The sequence below is a fragment of the Euprymna scolopes genome, chromosome 28, assembly GCF_053919585.1.
Source record: "Euprymna scolopes isolate OS-2025 chromosome 28, ASM5391958v1, whole genome shotgun sequence".
NCBI lineage: Eukaryota > Metazoa > Mollusca > Cephalopoda > Sepiida > Sepiolidae > Euprymna > Euprymna scolopes.
In genome coordinates this window covers 16387021-16410300 of record NC_136509.1, presented here as the reverse complement: position 1 = coordinate 16410300, position 23280 = coordinate 16387021, and the positions used below count along the sequence as shown (strand labels likewise).

General features: G+C 32.8%; 1 protein-coding gene and 1 pseudogene across 1 annotated transcript in view; one reads left to right on the top strand and one right to left on the bottom strand.

The window, feature by feature from the left end:
- LOC145249495 (A disintegrin and metalloproteinase with thrombospondin motifs 6-like) overlaps window positions 1-23280 on the bottom strand; it is a 733443-nt gene that overhangs the window by 327817 nt on the left and 382346 nt on the right. The window lies entirely within an intron of this gene.
- Window positions 17480-17624, top strand: LOC145249888 (U2 spliceosomal RNA; annotated as a pseudogene).

Genomic DNA, 23280 nt, shown 5'->3' with positions numbered 1-23280 from the left:
GGTCTGCAGTTTGACTTGTTGCTGGCTATCTTGCTCTTGCTTGTTGCTGGATCTCAACATTTTGAACTGAGAGAGAGACTTAGCTGTCGTACAAAGCTAAGACTCTGTAACATCATCTGTGTATAGATACTCCTTCAGGCATTTGTCTATAAAAATGGTCCTGTGGTGATGGAAAAGTTGTGACGCGTGGAAGCTTGAAATGCTGGAAGCATGTAATAATTGATCTCAATGACCGTCTTCAGTGTCATGCCTGCTTTAGCGTGTGGATTCGCCCGTAGGACTAAAAAAAATTTTTTTTAAATCATTTTTGGGCTCATGGACTTTAAGTGTCTAAGGGATTGGCACTCGTCTGACAAGACGTTGCAATCATCATCATCATCATCATCATATATAATGTGTGTGTGTATGCTAGAATGTCTTTATCTTAAATTCTATGCAATTATGCACAATGTAGAAACTATGCATAAATAAAATTCAGGATAATAGTTAAATGAAACCAATGATCCAATAAGAAACCATAAAAAGTGAATAATTAATTAATGAATGCTCCTTTTTCAACAGAATATGCAAATTAGTAAACCTTTATGACGTCACTCGCATATCAATGAATGAGTATATGAGGAAATTTCTTTTAATAGTTTTTACATAGAACTCAGCTAGGTATTTTTTTCTTTAGCCTCCAAAATCAACAGATATTAAACCATTCCTGAAATGGTATTGTCCCTGTTGATTTTAAAGTGGAAGTTTAGTCCTGTGCAGTTCTAGGAGGTCTACTCTCCCAGGCCTTTCCTTCTCTTTCTGAAAAAGGGTTGGTTTACTGCCAATCGTTTGAGGCGCTCTTGCCGGCGAATGCTGGCGGGGCTTCTCGGGCAGGTTTTGCAGATCAGAGTGCCCCTCATCAGGGTCGCTGATTTCTCAATTCCACTTTCCGACCCTGTTTCGGAGTTCTTGTAGTGGGAGAGAACTAAACAGCAATTTTTTAAATAGAAAAAGTAAGCGTTTAATGTCAACTAGCGGCGTACCCGGCGTTGCCCTGGTGTGGTAAGGTGTTGGAGTAAATCAAAACAAAATGAAAAATAAAACATAAGCGATCGTAATAACCCTGTTTAAATCTTATAACTTTTTTATCGGAAAAACAAACAAAAAACAGCGAACGTGATGCAAAATAAAGAATAAGCGAACGAAAAAAAATGGCAAAATAAGTATGTTTAAGTGTTTAAATTTCTGTAAAAAATCGAAAAAGAAAACAGCAAAAAAGACAGCGAAAAAACAACATAAAAATGTCATAAATAACCTCTCTTTTAATATTAAAACTTTAAAAATCTAAAAGAAATATAGCTGGTATCTAGGCTCGAACGTGTAATCTTGAGATAACGACGCTGCCACGATAATGACTAGTTTATAATCGCGTGAGCGAAGTTAGGTCGTTTTTTTATTCCAAGTAATTAAAGAAAAAAACTTTTTTTGCGTATGCGTGTTTGGCTAAATTGTCATGAAGGAACGATTTTTTGCTACCCCTCCCTGTAGAAAGTGCTCGGTTGAAGGTGAAGAAAATGTTTTTAGAAATTTTTCGATATTTGTCGTCCGAAGGGTCGAGCTTCAAACGATACCAATGTCGTGAAAACTGGTCGCTTCTGTAGAAAATTTTAGGCAGACATACAAATATACATGCATACATTTAAACAGATTTTGGCCCTTTATATTATAGATGTCAGTGCGACAAAAATAAATTCAACTTTATAGGTGTATAAGATGGAGAAATTTGTAAATGTATTATTTGTAAACTATTGACACTATATGCAAATATTTTGAAGAGTATAAGCAATACTATTTCAACATTAAAAAATAAAAGTAAAACAGAAAATATGGAAAATAAAAAAAAATCTTACACACGTTTACACGCGCGCGTTAACAGGCAGACTCTGGACACTCAACACGTTGTAGACTCAGTCGCAAAGAAGACAGAGAATAAGAAAAGAACTTCAACTCGCTGTTTCACATTTTCAGAAAATAACTTTATTTCTCATTCTCCCGCCACGTGTAACTTTTCATTCCGGCTGTGACATCACTCACGTCTCCTACGTGATCGTCGGTCTGTGCACACGTTTGTTTGTTTTTTTAGTCTTTTTCTGTTTCCCTACCGCGACGTCACTTCGTACATGGCTCGGCATTTGCATGCAGACGCCATACGCAAGATATATTGCCACTTGGAACGTAAGGGGCTACATGTCTACAAGGACACTATGTAGGGAGTTGAGCATCCAGATGTTTGTTCACATTACATTTATATTTCTGCATGTTTGTACAGTCAGGATAGCAGGAGACTGAGGGAATTCCAAAATGTTGCAGTTCAAGGAAAGAAACTAATAGAGTATAAGGCTTCCGGGCATCTAAAGCAAGGGGGTCGTATTTTACTGCTGGTCGAGTTAGTTAGGGGAAGTATTTATGTCGTGAGAAGGGTGTACAAATACTACGAGTTTTTCCGAGTACACTCCATTAACGTACTTGATCCTAGCAGATGACAACCGTCAGTTGCAAGAACGTTTAGCGGAAGAGGGGGAAGTTACCTAAGAGAGAAAAGGAGAGAGAGAGAGAGAGGGGGGGGGGAAAAGAGAGAATATTGTGTGATATTGAGAAGAGAGAAAGAAAGTATAATTTTTTTGTTAAAAATCAAGAAAACTCGGTGAGATGAGTAATGTGCATATTTTATTTATTTATTTGTTTGTTTGTTTGTTTGTTTGCGCACTGTTACCCTCATCTTCATAGTTGTTGCTGGTTAACCATGTTTCGACCAACTATTCCTCTTGCCTTCTTCAGGTGGTTAACCGCGTCGGGATAGGAATGCCAAGTCTCTTAACTGCCTTCCATAGTTTTTGTCTCACCAGGTTTTGGCCAACTAATCTTCTGGCCTGCTTTGGGTAGGATTGAATCTGCTACCTTCTCAGCCGATGCTCATCTGGAACCGAAGAGATTCAATGCCTTTAACTACGAATCCAGACGAGAATTGTCTGAAAATAGCGGGTTCAATCCTACCCAAAGCAGGTCAGAGGATTAGTTGGCCAAAACCGTGTGAGACGACAACTATGGAAGGCAGTAATTACTGGAGAGACAGTTACGAGACTCAGCATTCCTATTCCGTCGCGGTTAATCACCTGAATATAGCCAGAGGACGAGTTGGTTAAAACGTGGTGAGACGACAACAACTATGGAAGGCAGTTAAGAGATTCGGCCTTCCTATCCCGTCGCCGGGGGAATAGTTAACCGAAACAAGGTGAAACAACTATGAAGATGAGGATAACAGTCCGCAAATAAAAATTTTTAAAAAACCCTGGTTGTAATAAAAGAAGACATTAGTAAAGGAATAAACTCGTCTTTTTTATAATTCTATGGGATATGAAAGTTAACGCAATTGATAAAAGAAATCGTATTTTCAACATTAATAGAAAACAACATTAAAAGTTAATAAACACATTGAAAATTAAGACTCATTTCATTATAACAAAGTGATGTTGTTTTCTTTGAAACATTCTGTATGATAAATTGCACACCAAAGATGCAAGAGCCGTGTATATATTTAAAAGTGTCATAGAAAGCAATTACGATACAAAAAGTTGAAATACGTCGGTGTTGAGGACAAAATGAAAAGATATTTTTTAGTAATGATGGAACGATTCCAATATTTTTCCCGATTATGACGCAATCAGTATTTCTGTTCTAAATTCCGGATTCCGATACAATTACTGACTCCGATTATTCTAAAACCTTTTAATATTTGCTTTTTTATTGATTTTGTTTGTTTGTTGTTTTTTTTTTGTTTTTTTTTAATTACCGTAAAAACCCACGGAACATATATATATTCGCAAGCATAACAATACATCTAAGGCGGTAATAAATAAATTTAATTTTTTTACTCACAGTTAAAAATCAAGACATATTCATCATTTTATCATTAGTACTGGCAACAAAAATTAAGTTTTACACAAAAACAAGCAAAAAAAAAAGAAAGAAAAGAAAAAAAATTGTTTCTGGCATCGGAAAATAGGTACCAATTTTTCCAGTTCTAATGGCTCCCTAAAAGTTCCAATTTTTCTGATTCCCGATTCTAATTTATCGCCTAAATGCTAATTTTTAGTAACTCTAACTTGATTTAATGTCAATTTTTACCCAGTGATCTACAAGTTATGTAACTGTGTTCTAGATTTCGAGGTGAAACCTCTTTATCAAATCCTGAGAGCTTCGAATCTCCTGAAACTCATGTGGCCTTTTTCTTCGGAATTTCCTGCACTAGGAGCCATGCGGATATAAACGTTGGTTAAGAGATATTTTAATTTATTTTTAATTTATTTTCATTTTATTTATTTATTAAGCTTTTATTCACCCAAAGCATGCCACATTGTCACTGGAGGGTAAGGAGCTATTATGTTAGGAACAGATTTATAGGGGGTGTAATCTGGGTGGGGAGTGTGGAAGCAAAATGTATGGTTACCTTGCATTTAAATGTCTGCATGGTCGGTGAAACAGGAAGCAGAGAGGGAATTCCAAAGACAAACAGTCTGAAGCAAGAACCTATTAGAGGAGAAGATCTTCTGGTGTCCATGGACCTCTACAGAGAAGAGGTCTGTTTTTTATTGCACTTTCACCTCAAATAAGGCACAGTGCCAGTTTGATGTAGAGAGCTATTTGGGACATAATTTGCAGGGATACTATGTAGGGAGTTGAGCAGCAAGATGTCTGTACACATTACATTTGAACTTCTACGTCTCAGTACAGTCCGGGAAACAGGGACCCGGAAGGGAATTCCAAAGTCTAGCAGTTCTAGGGAAGAAACTATTAGGGTAGAAGGCTTTCTAGCATCTGGTAATCTCCGGTGTCCATGGACCTCTACAGAGAAGAGGTCTATTTTTATTGCACTTTATTGTAGAGGTGGGATTTTGCTGTTTGTTGGGTTTGTCGGGGGTATTCACGTCGATGGAGATACATAGGGGTGAAGTCCGTTGGAGTCCCTACCATTAAAATACTTGTGAAACAGGCAGAGTGATGCAACATTTTGTCGATGGGACAGAGTTTGAAGCTTGGCTGACAATGACAATAGCAACGTATTTGGTTGGTGACTTTCATTGGAACCCTGTCTAAGAGTGAGAGACTAGTAGCAGATGCATCAGCTTAAATGTGACAACAACACTCCATACATGGGCGAATGGTGGCCTTGTAGAGGCACAGGATACTCTGAAACGTAAGTAACTTTCTAGCATGGTAGAGAGAGCCCACCTTCTTTGCTTTTAAATTACGTTAGGAGGTTACAACTGCAGTAAGTTCATTGGCGCACACATTCTGTGGGAGTACTTGTGAAACAAATCTTGGAGATTTTGAGTTCAAATCCCAGTGAGAACTTGTTTTTTTATGGAGTTCAGCTTACATTATGTGATGTAAAATAATGGATGAAATCGGTTGGGATTTTTGGAATCTGTAGAATTCGATTTGATGATCTACGTGTAGATTAAATTAAATGAGGTAATTTTTTTTTTTTTTTTTTTTTGCGGTAGAAGCTGTAGGCTTCCCTGAAAACTTATTTATGAGAAAAAGATAAGTATATATAATCCGTGTTACGTGAACTGACATGTTCTTCAGGTGGATAAGATGATAATAGAATAGATTATTGCGATTGTAGTTGAAGTTGATGGAAGAGAAGAAAAAAAAACTAAAATATGAAATAAGGAACATGAAAGAAGTTAAAGTATTTCAAAATTATGGAAAAATAAGAAAAAGAAATTTTGATAAAATTTAGAAAACAAATCTCATGGATTGAAAACTTAAGCAAAATTAGAAGAGAATGATTTTCTGTTAAATGTAAATAAAACAAAGAAAGTTGTGGTGGTTGGCGGTGGCGGAGAAGAAGAAGAAGAGAAAAAGAATTAGAAGAATTCTGATTTCGTTTGCCAACATTTCCTTGAAAAGAGATGGTATTCATTTTCAGAGTACTTCCCTCAATCTCGGCTCCAAACGTGAAGCTTCAAAGATCATGGGGTTTCCTAAGGATATTGGTGGTCCCTACAATAGCAGAAGTCCCTATCATTAATATATATGTATCCATATGACTTGGGTGCATTGGCTGGAATCGAAACTGAAATAACATGATAAGAATAACTTATAGTAAAAATATCTAACTCGAGTTCTTTCAGCCATAATCGAAACCGAAACCAAAACTTATGAAGAATTCTTGGTAAAATTATTTATAACAAGAAATGGAATTACATAACAATTAAACCACCCGGATGTTAGCGTGACACAGAAAATAACACACACGCTATCGTAATAATAATAATAATAATAATAATAATAATAATAATAATAATAATGATAATAATAATAATAATAATGATAATGATAATAATAATAATAATAATGATAATAATAATAATAATAATAATAATGATAATGATAATAATAATAATAATGATAATGATAATAATAATAATAATAATAATGATAATGATAATAATAATAATGATAATGATAATAATAATAATAATAATAATAATGATAATAATAATAATGATAATGATAATAATAATAATAATGATAATAATAATAATAATAATAATAATAATAATAATGATAATAATAATGATAATAATAATGATAATAATAATAATAATAATAATAATAATAATAATGATAATAATAATAATAATAATGATAATGATAATAATAAAGAAGCTAAAGATGGAGATAATGATAACGTGAAGGTGAAGCTGATAATTATATTAATAAAGTGGAGGAGGAAAGCTAAGAAGGAAAGGTAGGATGAAGAAGGATTATTTTGATAATGATGATGATGCTGAGCAATGAGGTTTTAGAAGATGATGATGACGATTAAGGTGTTAAAAATGATGATGATGATGATGATTAAGAAGGTGTTAGAAGATACTGACGAAAGTTATAGGATGATGATGATGGTGATATTAAATGATGATGATGATGATGGTGGTGGTGTTATCTGATGATGATAAGGTGTTAGAAAATCATTAGGATGAAAAGCTATTAGATGATGATAGTGATAGTAATGATAAAGGTATAGAGGATTATGATGATGCTGCCGTTGATAATGATGAAGATGTTGGAGAATGATAATTACGACAGGTAGTTTTATAAAAAGAAATCACGTGTTCTTTTCAGTTTTCATTTTTATATTAGAAACTGCAGTAAATATTTTTAGTCTGAGACTGTTTGGGATGATGATGTTACTATGACGTAGAGAAAAAAAAGTTGGTTAGATTTTAATGAAATTAATCCTTACTAGATTTTAATGAAATTTAATCTGTACTAGATTTTAATGAAATTTAATCTTTACTAGATTTTAATGAAATTTAATCCTTACTAGATTTTAATGAAATTTAATCTGTACTAGATTTTAATGAAATTTAATCTTTACTAGATTTTAATGAAATTTAATCTGTACTAGATTTTAATGAAATTTAATCTTTACTAGATTTTAATGAAATTTAATCTTTACTAGATTTTAATGAAATTTAATCTTTACTAGATTTTAATGAAATTTAATCTTTACTAGATTTTAATGAAATTTAATCTTTACTAGATTTTAATGAAATTTAATCTGTACTAGATTTTAATGAAATTTAATCTTTACTAGATTTTAATGAAATTTAATCTGTACTAGATTTTAATGAAATTTAATCTTTACTAGATTTTAATGAAATTTAATCTTTACTAGATTTTAATGAAATTTAATCTTTACTAGATTTTAATGAAATTTAATCTTTACTAGATTTTAATGAAATTTAATCTTTACTAGATTTTAATGAAATTTAATCTGTACTAGATTTTAATGAAATTTAATCTTTACTAGATTTTAATGAAATTTAATCTGTACTAGATTTTAATGAAATTTAATCTTTACTAGATTTTAATGAAATTTAATCTGTACTAGATTTTAATGAAATTTAATCTGTACTAGATTTTAATGAAATTTAATCTTTACTAGATTTTAATGAAATTTAATCTTTACTAGATTTTAATGAAATTTAATCTTTACTAGATTTTAATGAAATTTAATCTTTACTAGATTTTAATGAAACTAATCTTTACTAGCAGAATCCATGGAAATTCCATGGTAGTATAAAACATCATCACACAAGCAAGCAATAGAATGTCCTGAATTCGAATAATCAGTGTAGTATAAGTTCTGATCAGACCATGAATTAAAAAATAATATTTCTTGTTGACAAATATGGATAACTGCTTGAGATATATTATTACAAGAAATAAAATTAAAACACTGGCTGACGATAAATAATAGTATTTTGATCTGCACCAATCAGACATTTACTGGCAATAACTTATTGTTATCTGCACCAATCATTCACTGGCTAGCTATAATTAAATAAGTATTGTGATCTAAACCCACCAGACACTGGCTGGCGATAACTTATCCAATTGAAAAATTTTTATTGGATATTTTAGAATATTTCATTTTCATACTAAGAGAATTCAGTATAATAATGGTTAGTGCGATTTGGAATATTCCATTTTTATTTTAAGGAATGTTCAGGCTGACAATGGTCGAAGCGAATTAGCATATTAATATATAGATTAACACTGATATTTTCAGTAAGAAGATTGAACAAAATTATTATATAAACATCTAATGTATATAATATTCTGCTTGCACCTGTCTTAGTTAGTCCGTGCGTTATGTTTTGAAAAAAGACAGATACAAATTTTAAAAGACCAAACTGCTTAAAAAAAAGGCCAAGTTCACAAAATTTGGTTTTAAAAGGGTCAATCCCGTAACCTTGTACAAGAATATGAGAGTAACTTCCCTTTGATGTAGCCTCGTTTTCAGATATCATTATTATGATGATACATAATAATTGTTATAATGGTGTGAGAAAGAAACTTGTAGTAATTTTCAGGTGCAACACTAGGTGTATCAGAATTTTTAGGGAATTTTTGACACCCCTCACACAAAACTGCGAATAAAATATTTTAAAAAAACTCGTAATTTCTCTTTTTAAAGTGGGTTGTTTATTTTCTTTATGGAATATACTTCCAAAAATAAACTATTAAAGTTGTTTAAAAAATAATAGAAATATTATTTTTTATTTTTTAAGAAACAGTGTTTACAAAGTGCCGGCGCGTCTTCATGCAGCCATTTCTTTTTTTACGTAATGAAATCAATTGAATTTTACGAGTTAAATTTTTTTCAATTTGTAAACATTAAAAATCTGTCAATTTTTTTCTATTTGTTAAATTTTTACGATATTTTCAGGGTCAATGTGAAATTTTATGCTCTTTCCAATAAACCAAATATAATATTTTGAACAAAAGTTTTTTTTAATTCACACCCTCTTTTTGAAATGTCTATTAAAATTTTAATAATTAATTTATGTACCAAAGTTTTATATATCACAAATTGAAGATAAAAGATCAATAAATCAATAAATATATATTGTAATTTAAAACAAAAAAGAATAGTTTTTTGGAAATTTACCTGTAAAGTCCAAAGTGTAAAAAACACGTTGAATTTTTTTTTAAGTGGAAGCTTATGTTATGCTTAGAATGTCAAGTAAATATGGGATGCTTACAACAATTTTTTCTATTTCATAATTTTTTTCTTTTTTTAGATATAAAAAACACAAAAATTCAGTCGATAAAGAAGTATTAAAATATATCAATCAAAAACTCATGTATTTCATTAAGAGAATAAAAAAATCAAAAAAATCGGTGAACTGTTTTTTTTTTGTTTTTTTTTAACAATAAAAACTTCTAAGTGAATAATTTCCGTTTTTTAAGATCGAAATACTAAATTTGGTTAACAGTACGCATTAAAAAGACATATAAATTATGTCCCTTCTATGCGCCGCATTATAAAGGCGAATAAAATCAGACTTGTCTCCCTTTATTCGAACAGTTTAAAAAAATGAGTTTGCGTTTGTTTTTAATCCTTGTTAAAAAAGTATTTTATTTAAAAAGGACATGGAATATAAGTATAAATGTGGATAAATTCTTTACAATGAACAATTGAACTCCTCATCGAGTACTAGTTTATATAGGTAAGTATTTTTTTGGAATTTATATATATTTTTTATAATTGAAGGAAGTAAAATTTCGTTGTTATTTTTTTAATCTTTTTTAAGGAAAACCGATTTAAAAAATAAATATTGCATGATTTGCTATTAAACCTGTTATTTTTTTTTTAATTTTGTCTTTGCTCCTTTAATTAAAAAAAATAGGGTTTGAATTACATTTTTCAAGAATTTATAAGCTTTGAAAGCCAGTAAGTCTAAATATTCCCTTGTTTACCGCGAATCTTTACTCGCGATTTCTGACACTACTAGTGCAGCAGTTCTTAACCGAAAAAAGAAGTCAGTGAAACGTTATGTAAAAAAGGGAACATTCAAAAGAAACAGAGCAAAAATTGAAGAATATCGTCTGCCAAGAGATGCTGGCCTGAAGGAGTAAATTTAAGAGTGTCCCTTACAATGAGATTTTATGACTTGTATTGAACTATGTGGCATATTATTTCTTTCTGGGTATTTATTGGTACTTATTAGTTTATCTTATTTTGGTCAGTTCTATATTTAAAATACAATGAGCAATATTTTCATAGAAATGTTAATAAATTCATATTTGTCATTTGTTTTTTTTTCTGCCCCCCCCCTCCACAAAAAAAATTTTGCGCTGTCCAGAAAAATATTAGCTTTATCAAAACAAATTTGTTGATTCAATATATTTCTCCTTCCATGGAGTTTCTACGGGCCCAGCTAGTGACTTATATTTTTTTAAAGACTGTAATAATAAAGCCCACAAATATATATTTTACTTATCTCATCAATTATCAAGGTCCAACGGCCACTTTTTTGTCCCTCAGTTTCCAGGGAACACCAGAGATTAATATCAGTGAGTTATCTCTGATGATGGCCTGAATGAAAACCTCTAGTAAGTATGAATAATAATGAAAATGATGGAGACTGTTGGAAATAATTATCACTCAGATTCCAGGGAACGCTAGTTGTTATTGCTAGTGAGCGATCATTCATAATGAATAGGATGAACACGTCTTAATGAGGAAATAATAACGAGAATAGAAAGAAAAAAGGGACGAAGCAAAACAGGGAAGAGGAGCAAAGATAATGAGTTGGGAGAGAAAGAAACAAGGAGGAGTTACAAGAAGGAAAAATGATCAGAAAAAAGAAAAGGAGGAAGAAAGGAAAACAGGAAAAGAAATAGTAAAATAAAAAGAAAAAAGAAAAGTGGAAGAAAAAAAGGCAAAGCAAAAGAAAAATGAAAGAAAAAAGTAAAGAAAAAAAAACGGAAGAAAAAAGAAAAGTGAAAAACACAAAAGAGAAACAAAAAAAAAGAAGAGAAAAAAGAAAGGAGGAAAGAAAAGGAAGAAAGAGAAAAAAGAAAGAATGAGAAGAGAAAAGAAAAGAAAGAAAGAAAGAAAGGAGAAAAGAAAAGGAAGAAAGAAAAAGAAAAATGCAGAAGAAAACTAAAAAAAGAAAGAAAAGAAAAAGAAAACCCGAAGAAAAAAAGGAAAAAATGCAGAAGAAGGCTAAAAGAAATAAAAATACGAAGAAAACAAGATGCTTTTCTTTATTTAACTAATGTCAAAAGAAATATAGTTAAGAAAATGGAGTCTTATTTGACACGATATTTGTTGCCAATTTGGTTTCGGAAAGATTAAGACGATGCTTAAATCGTAAAATGAGCGCCAAAAAAGGCGGAGGACAAAAAAGATTAGAGATTTTAGAGGCAATAGTTGTTAAGGAATGGAGATCGTTGCGAGATATGCCAATTTAAGTCGTGTGACGTAGCGTTTATTAAAAATATCAATGTTGTCATTTCATCAAAACCATTTGATTCTTGCAATTTGGATTTTGTACGTAACAATCAAGTGAGATTGGAATAGATTTCAAGTTTTTCTAGTTTACCTAACGAGACAATATATTTCTTGGCCTTTTGGCCAAGATCAAAGTGTAGTATCTATTCCGGCAGATACTGCAAGCAAAGACCATATGTGGAGGCAATCCCAAATATAAGACCTTGGTCAATGTAGGGGCAACTCTTCATACCAACTGTCACTATCCAGCTCCCCTACTCCCCGGGGACTTGGTCCCCATTTCCCCTTCACTCCTCACATTAAAAGTCGGCCTTGTGCCTAATTTGCTCGGTGGGGGAGCAAATAAATACCCTTCGGGTCAAGATCAAAGTGTAGTATCTGTCCTTCAGATGCTGCACTTCAATTTCTTGTTCTCTGTCAGTGGAGGAGAGATCCTTCACGACTGAGACAATTTTTATTTTTGTTTCTTTTCTCCACGTTAAAAAACGACCCTGGTGTCTAACTCTGTCCCGTGGAGAGAAATTGTAAATAGGGACAATATATTTGTTGGCCTTCGGGTCAAGATCAAAGTGTATTATCTGTTCTTAGAGACAATATATTTCTGTGGAAATATTCTTTACTCACTTATACTTCCTTTTATTGGCATATTATATATAATAAGTTTACTGATAAATTAAAACATTTCTGGCAGAATATACCTAAATTAATGGAATTTCTTAATACGTATATGTGGGTTTTAGTGACTTTATTTCTAAAATTCAAAATGGCGTAAATAAAGAAAACTATAAGGTATTTGCAACTTCTCTTCCAATTTTCAGATTTTTTAATCCTGTCCAAGCGCATTTTATTTCCTTTTGGCGGATTGGTTGTTGCTAGTTCTTCTGATGAGTTAATGGCAAACTAAATTCACTGATTGATATAATAATTAACTGATTGATTTTGTGCTACGAAACAGATACTGTCAAGAATTGTAAATGTCAACTGAATTAAAGGAATAAATTATAAGATGATCAACATCATGAAATTTGGGATATAGACGTTTGTCATTCATTTTATATATATATATATATATATATATATATATATATATATATATATATATATATAGATATAGATATAGATATAGATATCTGTAGTCATCGACATCAGTCCTGTTTCGTTGTATCACAACTCATCAGTGCCGCTAGACTAGCATCTCTCCCAAGCCAAGGATTTAACCTAGAACCGTCGTGTTGACAGTCGGCAGTTCTCCCACTCGACCATGGAATCGATGCCCGTAAATAACTCGTCGGAATGTCTATTTAAATAGACACCCGTCACCACTTTTATAGTGCTCAAATCGTCTGTTCGTAAACAAACAAACAAACAAACATATATATATATATGTGTGTGTGTGTGTGTGTATACACTTTACATAAGCATTTATATGTTTTTACACATTCATGGGCATGTTTCGGTCAGCCAGTTACTAGTAACTGGAGACCACTTCAGATGATATTGCTTCTATAAAAGTCGAGTCCGTAGTAGAAAATTGGAAAGAAGTTTCCGGTACAAAATTAATCAAGAGGTTCGCCACGTGATATTAAAAATAATTAAAATAAGTTAACAGCATTTAATATAAGTAAAAAAGAAAGAAAAAAGTAGTAAATAAAATGAAGACATATAGAAAAAAAATATATCAAAACAGAAAAGAAAATAAGAAACAATACAAATAATAATAATAATAATAATAATAATAATAATACTCCGATGACAACGTTGCCTCCGTTCAGTCTCGAAATACAAAAGATACCCCTATAGGGGCAGCTGCGCATGTAATTGTGAGGCAAGGGTTGCGCAATAACCAACCACACCTCTCTAAATCGGCACTGCTTGAATTCAGTGGAAAGGAGTAGTCCATGACGACTGGAAACAATGCCGAGATAAGCGGAGAGTACATACAGCACCTGGAAGTTCCAAATGGTCACCCATTTGGTACTGACCAGGTTCAACGTTGCTTAACTTCGGTGATCCAGTGGGAACCGGTGTGTCAATGTGATTATGATGTATTAATAATAATAATAATAATAATAATAATAATAATACCGAAACTGAATATTTACAAGTTCTACACACACCCCATCATGCATCCCCCCATTGTTTCATCACCGCCTCCCTCCTCAAAAACAATGATACCAAAGGGCCACGAAGGGTCAATAAAGACTGAAAGACCGAGAAGCGAGCGGAAACCAGACCTCGGCTGGACAAGCGTAAAGAGAACTGGGACCTTGGGAGGCTAAGTGCCACTCAAATTCCAGTATAAACCAATGGCCACTACCAGCGAGAAATCAATGGTAAGCGGCTGTTTTGATGATACAAAAGAGGTGGAGAGAGCTGGACGTCTGGGGAGACTTGTTGTCACTTAGCTTCCAGAGAACACCACAGGTTACCAATCAGATCATTTGTTGACTTGTGTGAAAGCTCCATGTGAGCCAATAATAATAATTAAATAATATAAAAATAATAAAAAAAACAATTTTTTAATTATATATCGATAAAAAAAAACAGACGAAAGAAAAAAAAATATATATCTTAATATCATGATGGATGGGGGTACAGAAAGGCCAGGTTCAAGTAGACTGACCATATGACGAGAGGACGTGTATTCAGACAGCTAGACTAATGTCTGGGTCAAAAAACACAGTTCAATGACAAAAATCATCCCGTATGTATTCTGAGATCAAATAATAACAATCATCCCGTATGTATTCTTAGATCAAATAATAATAATCATCCCGTATGTATTCTGAGATCAAATAATAATAATCATCCCGTATGTATTCTGAGATCAAATAATAACAATCATCCCGTATGTATTCTGAGATCAAATAATAATAATCATCCCGTATGTATTCTGAGATCAAATAATAACAATCATCCCGTATGTATTCTGAGATCAAATAATAACAATCATCCCGTATGTATTCTGAGATCAAATAATAATAATCATCCCGTATGTATTCTGAGATCAAATAATAACAATCATCCCGTATGTATTCTGAGATCAAATAATAATAATCATCCCGTATGTATTCTGAGATCAAATAATAACAATCATCCCGTATGTATTCTGAGATCAAATAATAACAATCATCCCGTATGTATTCTGAGATCAAATAATAATAATCATCCCGTATGTATTCTGAGATCAAATAATAACAATCATCCCGTATGTATTCTGAGATCAAATAATAATAATCATCCCGTATGTATTCTGAGATCAAATAATAACAATCATCCCGTATGTATTCTGAGATCAAATAATAATAATCATCCCGTATGTATTCTGAGATCAAATAATAACAATCATCCCGTATGTATTCTGAGATCAAATAATAATAATCATCCCGTATGTATTCTGAGATCAAATAATAACAATCATCCCGTATGTATTCTGAGATCAAATAATAACAATCATCCCGTATGTATTCTGAGATCAAATAATAATAATCATCCCGTATGTATTCTGAGATCAAATAATAACAATCATCCCGTATGTATTCTGAGATCAAATAATAACAATCATCCCGTATGTATTCTGAGATCAAATAATAACAATCATTCCGTATGTATTCTGAGATCAAATAATAATAATCATCCCGTATGTATTCTGAGATCAAATAATAACAATCATCCCGTATGTATTCTGAGATCAAATAATAATAATCATCCCGTATGTATTCTGAGATCAAATAATAACAATCATTCCGTATGTATTCTGAGATCAAATAATAACAATCATCCCGTATGTATTCTGAGATCAAATAATAATAATCATCCCGTATGTATTCTGAGATCAAATAATAACAATCATCCCGTATGTATTCTGAGATCAAATAATAATAATCATCCCGTATGTATTCTGAGATCAAATAATAATAATCATCCCGTATGTATTCTGAGATCAAATAATAACAATCATCCCGTATGTATTCTGAGATCAAATAATAACAATCATCCCGTATGTATTCTGAGATCAAATAATAATAATCATCCCGTATGTATTCTGAGATCAAATAATAACAATCATCCCGTATGTATTCTGAGATCAAATAATAATAATCATCCCGTATGTATTCTGAGATCAAATAATAACAATCAGCCCGTATGTATTCTGAGATCAAATAATAATAATCATCCCGTATGTATTCTGAGATCAAATAATAACAATCATCCCGTATGTATTCTGAGATCAAATAATAATAATCATCCCGTATGTATTCTGAGATCAAATAATAACAATCATCCCGTATGTATTCTGAGATCAAATAATAATAATCATCCCGTATGTATTCTGAGATCAAATAATAACAATCATCCCGTATGTATTCTGAGATCAAATAATAATAATCATCCCGTATGTATTCTGAGATCAAATAATAACAATCATCCCGTATGTATTCTGAGATCAAATAATAACAATCATCCCGTATGCATTCTGAGATCAAATAATGATAATCGTAATAATAAAATTTAAAATTATACATCGATGAAAACCTGAGACAAATCCATTGGTTGCTTTATAGTAACCTTGTTTGCGTGAAACGGTCTCTGCTAAATTACTCTTTCAATTTTTAGTCGACAGACTTGAAGCTTAATATATCAGGGATTTGGGCGTGTGGAACAAATTCGATTTTTTTAGCCAGTAAAAATAGCTGTTAAGAAATCAAAAGTGAACAATTAGAATCTGGTAGCCATGAGGGATTCTCTACTCATGAACAAATGTACATTTATATGTTACAGTTGCTTATTCTTTTATTTATTTTTATTTTATTGAAGCTTTGATATCCATATGTTGTTAACTAAGATGGTAACGAATAATACCTAAGCACTAAATGTTTTCGTCTCGATTCTTACTGGTCGCGCCCAAGTATTTTTTTATTCATTTTGAAATCACTACTCAATATGGAGTACAATATAATAAATAGAGAAGTGTCTCTATAATAATAAATATGATTGATAAGTTGGATAATAATCCAATAATAAATACGAAATATGCATAAAGTTAAATAATATTTAAGCGTATTTTACAACCAGGCAACGCCGAGCGGCCTGCTAGTAATCTATATGTTAATAGGATAACAACCTTAATCCAAAAACTGAAATCTAGAAACGTTCTCTACTCAATAAAATGCGCTTTACAAAAAAAATTCAAAACCATACAGTTCAAGCTCTACATTCTGTAATCTTTGCATTTCGGATGCTGTTAAGATAATTACATCAAGTGAAAATATAATTAATACAAAAAATGAACTGATTTCGCAATGAAAACGTATGACAAAATTCAAATACAGACAGTTTGAAATTTCTTAGCTAAATTCAAAAGCCCCTAAAATATTTTTTTTTACAAAAATCTCTATCATAAAATTCCCCATATATTTCTTATTGATTTCATCAAAAATTAAATATTATATCTACTTCCGAACTTAGAATTTTGCATTTACATTCTAATCCCTTACGTAGATTCCTCCTTTACTTTCACTAATTTCTCACATACTTTGACGTTTGATTTGTTTGGAACTAAATACTGCAATACTAACTATATCATGAGTTCTCTCTACGCTTTCTCGGTATGCTGTTCAGTCTTGGCCTTTTGGCCAAGATCAAAGTGTAGTATCTGTTCCGGCAGATACTGCACTTAAGATAATTTGTACCAGTCAATGGAGGGGAAACCCTCTATACTGGGACAATTATTATTTTTGGTAACCAGAGTGACCCCTTTTAGGGGAGCTGGTTTTTACCTCACATTAAAAACGGCCTTGTGCCTAATTTGCTCAGTGGGGGAGCAAATAAATACCATCTGTTCCGGCAGATGCTGCAAGCTATGACTAGCAAGGACCAGATGTGGGGGCAACCCCACATGCCTGACCTTTAACCAGCCCCCATTTCCCACCTCTCGGGAGCTGGTCCCCTTTTCCCTTCCCCCTCCCTTCACTCCTCACATTAAAAATTGGCCTTGTGCCTAATTTGCTCGGTGGGGGAGCAAATAAATACCATCTGTTCCGGCAGATGCTGCACTTAAGATAATTTGTACCAGTCAATGGAGTGGAAACCCTCTATACTGGGACAATTATTATTTTTGGTAACCAGAGTGCCCCCTTTTTGCCTACTTTTAGGGGAGCTGGTTTTTGCCTCACATTAAAAACGGCCTTGTGCCTAATTTGCTCAGTGGGGGAGCAAATAAATACCATCTGTTCTTCAGATGCAGCACTTCCATTTCTCGTTCTCTTTCGGTGGAGAAGAAATCCTTCACGACTGAGACAATTTTTATTTTTGTACCTTTTCTCCACGTTAAAAAAATGACCCTGGTGTCTAACTCTGTCCCGTGGGGAGGCATTGTAAATAGGTACACCAATTAGTGAATTTGCTGTCCTTTGAATTGTTTTTAGGTGCAATCACCCTTAATATTTCTAATTTAACTCCATCAAAATTCCACAAAAGATTTGATTATTATTATATTTTCACTTAAATTGATTCATTTTAACTTTAAATTACTTTAATATTAAGATATTTTTTAAAAAGTACGCATTTATAATTTTAAAACGAGATTCGTAGAAAAATTGTGATTAAATTTCGATCTTATTCATATTTTATACCAATCCTGAATTATAATATTATCGTAGAACATTGCCCTTTTAAAAATCTATTGTAGTTAAATTTTTAATTTTATTTTAAATCATTAATTTCAATTTAAACTACGGTAATACTGATTATTGATAATACTTTTATATACCCGTTGGTTAGTTATATTTGTGACTGCAAAATTAAAGAAAGCACCTAAGAGGTAATATGAAACAACGTATTTAATGAACAAGTTTTCACCAATATGTTTATGAGGGCCTCAGCCTGTATGTGTAAATGTTGCTTTAGACGGGCATACACTGTTTTTCTTCATTTCCTCCTCAAATTTATTTCACTCCTATTAAATTTTATTTCAAAATTTAAACGCTTATCTTCCCACCCCTTTATCTTCTTCATCTCTTTTTAATTGAAATATAAAGATATTGGGATATTATTAAATTGTTAAAAATGCGTGCACATAAAATGAACGAGTTCTTACATATATGTTTCTGAATATCTGGGTATGTATGCATTTGTATTGTTTTAGACGGCCATGTGCGACCCCTACATCTTCCTCCCTTTTAATTTTTTACTCCTCATTTTACACTCGTGTCAACTTTTCTTTCAAATATTAAACTCACGACGTAAACACCGTCGACAATCCCGACAGGCAGCTAAATTCCACCCCCACACAGTAGAGATCCCTAGATGTAAAAGATCTTTCTACTCCACTAGTTTCTTCCCTAGAACTGCTAGACTTTGGAATTCCATTCCAGGCCCCTGCTTTCCCAACTGTACTGACGTGCAATAGTTCAAGTGTAACGTGAACCGACATCTTGCTGCCCAAATCTCTACATAGTACCCAGTAGTTGTTGCCCCTGATAGTAGCCCCCTACACCAAAGTGGCAATGTGCCTTTTTTGGGGTGAAAATGTAATAAAAACAATTAAAATTAAACACTGTATTAGTGAGTCCTAAACTCTTCCCACTCCTATCATTTTCATAAATCATTTTTTTTTTCCTTTCTTTTTAATGCCTAATATTGACCGGATGCATCTGACTGGTTCTATCGATCTACATATAGCTTTGTTTAATATAATAATATATTAATTTAAAATATATTGATTATATAAAAAAAAATTCTCAGTAAATGCTATCAAGAAGATCATTTTTATATTATGCTTGCTCAAATATGAAATTTTTCAAAGAATTTTTCAAATGGTTTTAACATATTAAACTTAATAGATTACATCATCTGCATGATTTTGAAACTTGACCTTTAACTGACCCCCTTTTGTTTTGTTACACACCTGATTAAAATACTACTGCCATATCTGGGCAGGAGCTGCTAAAAACAGCCTATCCTGCCTTGACAGAGTACAAAATAGACTTCGTGGCTTAGTGGGAGATGCCCTTTTCTCTACCTTGCAACCTCTCTCCCACAGAAGATACGTTGCGAGCCTATCCTTGTTTTATCGTTATTTCCATGGCAGGTGCTCGTCTGAACCCCAATCTCTGGTCCCCCCCCTCGCCAATCTTTCACGAAAAACACCCGTCTAGCTAAATCCACTGTGAAAAATTTCCCCCACTCTATATCTGTGCCTAAATCAAAACGTGGATTCCATGAACAAAGCTTCTTTCTTAGAACTGCACGCCTGTGGAACTCTGTTCCGTCTGCCTGCTTCCCACCGGACTACAACTTAGATATCTTCAAGTCCAACGTTAACAAATTCCTAATGAACCGCCCCCTTAAGCAAACACTTCATCAAATCTCCACACTAACGTTATGTACTTGCAATAACCCTTATCCCTGGGTGGCTTCCGGGCCTTGATAAGTGGTGATCACTGTGTAAAAAAAAAACAAAAAAAAAACGCACAATTTAGTCTGGAATTAACAACTGTTCCGGTATCTTTATTCATTCAACCATGGAATCTTCTTTTCATGCTATCATTTTAGATCCAATTTTCAATTTATGTGCTAATCAGTAGGGCTATGACAACAGCATATTCTTTCCATTTTTTTGACTCTCGATTATATATCCGACACAATCAGACACAATTAACCGAGAACCACATAACTCTACATAAAAACATAGAAACTATCACCGGATATATACCTGCGAATCAAAACAAGGAAAAGAATATGCTGTTGTCATAAACCTACTAATAAGCAAAAATTATAATTGCCTGTAATTATTTTGCTAAAAAAATTTCCTCTAATGAGATGAGCCATTCATGGATTAAAGAAAAAACTTTAATATTTTTTTGCATTCTTTGTCAAACCATACATTTGTTGTAAATTTATAATTTACATAATTTAATTAAAAATTTTAATTCATACATGTCAGGGTGAGAAAAACTGAATTTTATATATATATATATATATATATATATATATATATATATATATAAAGTTCAGTTTTTCCCATCCTGACACTGATATAAAAAGCCTACTTTTTCTATTTAAAAAAATTTAAAACGAACTTTTAATATACTCAGTCATGGATATATGAGCGACTATATGAAGGTTAACTAATTTGCATATTTCTTTGAAAAAGAACGTAAATTAATTTTCATTTTTGAAAGTTTCTTATTAGATTATTGGTTTGATTTCACTATTATGCTGAAATCTATTTATGCATAGTTTCTACATTCTGCATAACTGCATAGCATTTAAAATGGCAACGTTCTAGCAAATGGAAATATATTTGTTCAGTGTTGTAGGCAACGGACAATTTCTTTATGAAAGGGTTGTGTTTGTGGACTATCACAATGCAGTCATGGAAACTGTCTATGTAATAAAAAAATAACGATAACAATACTGAAGGAACTTCTTTCTTTGTATTATATGAATGGTGGGAGTTGAAGTTAGATACTATCCAGTGAAAATTGGTATTTGATATACAGATGACAATCACCCCTGGCCAGAGCGAGCTATCAACACATCTAAGAATAAATTATCATCATGATCACGATAGAAATGGACCAGAAGAAATTAAACTTTATTAATATTTTCTAATACTAAGCTGTTTTCCGTAAACTAAGGAACAAACGTTTCGAAGCGCACCTTTTAAAAGAGCAGACGAGTAATTGACATTAAAGTAGGTCGCCATTTTGAGTGAAAAGCTACAAATTTATAAATGCTTTGTTTTATGTTATTAAAGGTTGAGAAATAATTATGTAGGCTAGCATAACCCCATTTATCGTCTGCATTTCCATTACCTGGTTTTTGCTTGCACTTGCATTTGTAATTCCATTTCATCAAATTCAAGTCAAAGACAGGCTAAGAACATTCCTGATTGCAACAAAATCAAGCTAGAGAGTTTCCCTATACAGTCAACCAATCTCAGAGGAACAAAGCAGCTAAGTCCGTATAGAGAATAATCTTGTCCCACCAAAAAAAACTCAATCAATGTGCAGGGGACTTCTGACCTATATTTCAGGATTGGCTGCATGTGAAGCAACTAAAGTCCTTTACATGTACAAACGGATCGAGACACTTTAATTCCATAAGGCAACTTGCATTGACACGAAAATACTGTCTGGTAAAAACCTGATAAAGTCGGATATTAATTGCCAGCTAGCCCCCAAAACTCTTTCCTCCTTAACAGAAGAAAATATTGTCAGTTTTAAGGATTGCCTAAAAAACATTTGCCAGTTTTTATTTTGGATGGAATTTCGGACGGAACCCTTTATTTACTTCACAGAGGTAGCATGCTTTCGTTCCGTCAGCCATGGCTGGATAGAGGTCCTAAGCAATTCATAATTGTACTTTTCGGTTAGCCACACTAAGAATTGAACCTTCAACCTTCAGGAGAATATCACTTTTACAATTAATTTTTCCAAGTACTCTAACCACTGCGCCACTGATCGTGAAATTCTGTCCAAATTCCTACTAATTAGTGCACTACTCTGGCATCAATTTGTTTTGGGTTCTGATTGTTTGTGATTCTGTAAATGGACATTCTAGTATAAAACCTATTTAATTCAAGTCAAAATCCGATCTGCCTGTAACAGAGCGTGGACGTGCTTATGCAAACGCATACGAAATGACATCACCAATAAAGAAAAAAAGACTATAAAAAGGAAAAAGAGAACGATCACATTGGCGACGTGAAACACGTTCGAGATCACGTTAGAGACGTGGGTGATGTCATGGCTGTAACAATGAGGAAATAAAGGCTGTTGTACAAAATAAAAAAAAGCGAGTTGAAGTTATTTTCTATTCTTTGTCGCCTTTGCGACTGAGCATACAACGTGTTGGTTCCTGGACTACGTTACATGCCATCTTGATGTGTGTTGGAGCCCTTATGCCGGTCACGTGTTAGTTTGGATCTACGGGGTAATCCATTGCATAAAATGTGCGATGAGACCCTTTTATATCATCAGAAATTAAAGGCAGTCGATTTCATTAAAAGAATACCCGTCCCAGGAGAGAGAAAATTAATTACCCCGCACACCCCCCACCCCCGCTCGAACAGTTCAGGTGTGCGTCACTTTTATATCCTCTTACTAAAATTAAAATCAAGATACATAATAATAATAACCATACGTCTACAATATATACGGCATAATCACGTTGACACACCGGTTCCTGTCAGATCACCGAAGTTAAGGAACGTTGAGCCTGGTCATTGCTAAAATGGGTGACCAATTTGGCAATTCCAGGTGCTGTATGTAGGAGGAGGTCGACACCTCCTGCAAAAAGTTGCAAAAACCTAACGTCTACACTTCCCCTAACGGGAATATACATGCGACTGCGGACCGCTTGTGAATTTCATACTCCCATGAAACTTCCTCCTCTGGAGGAAGCCGGTT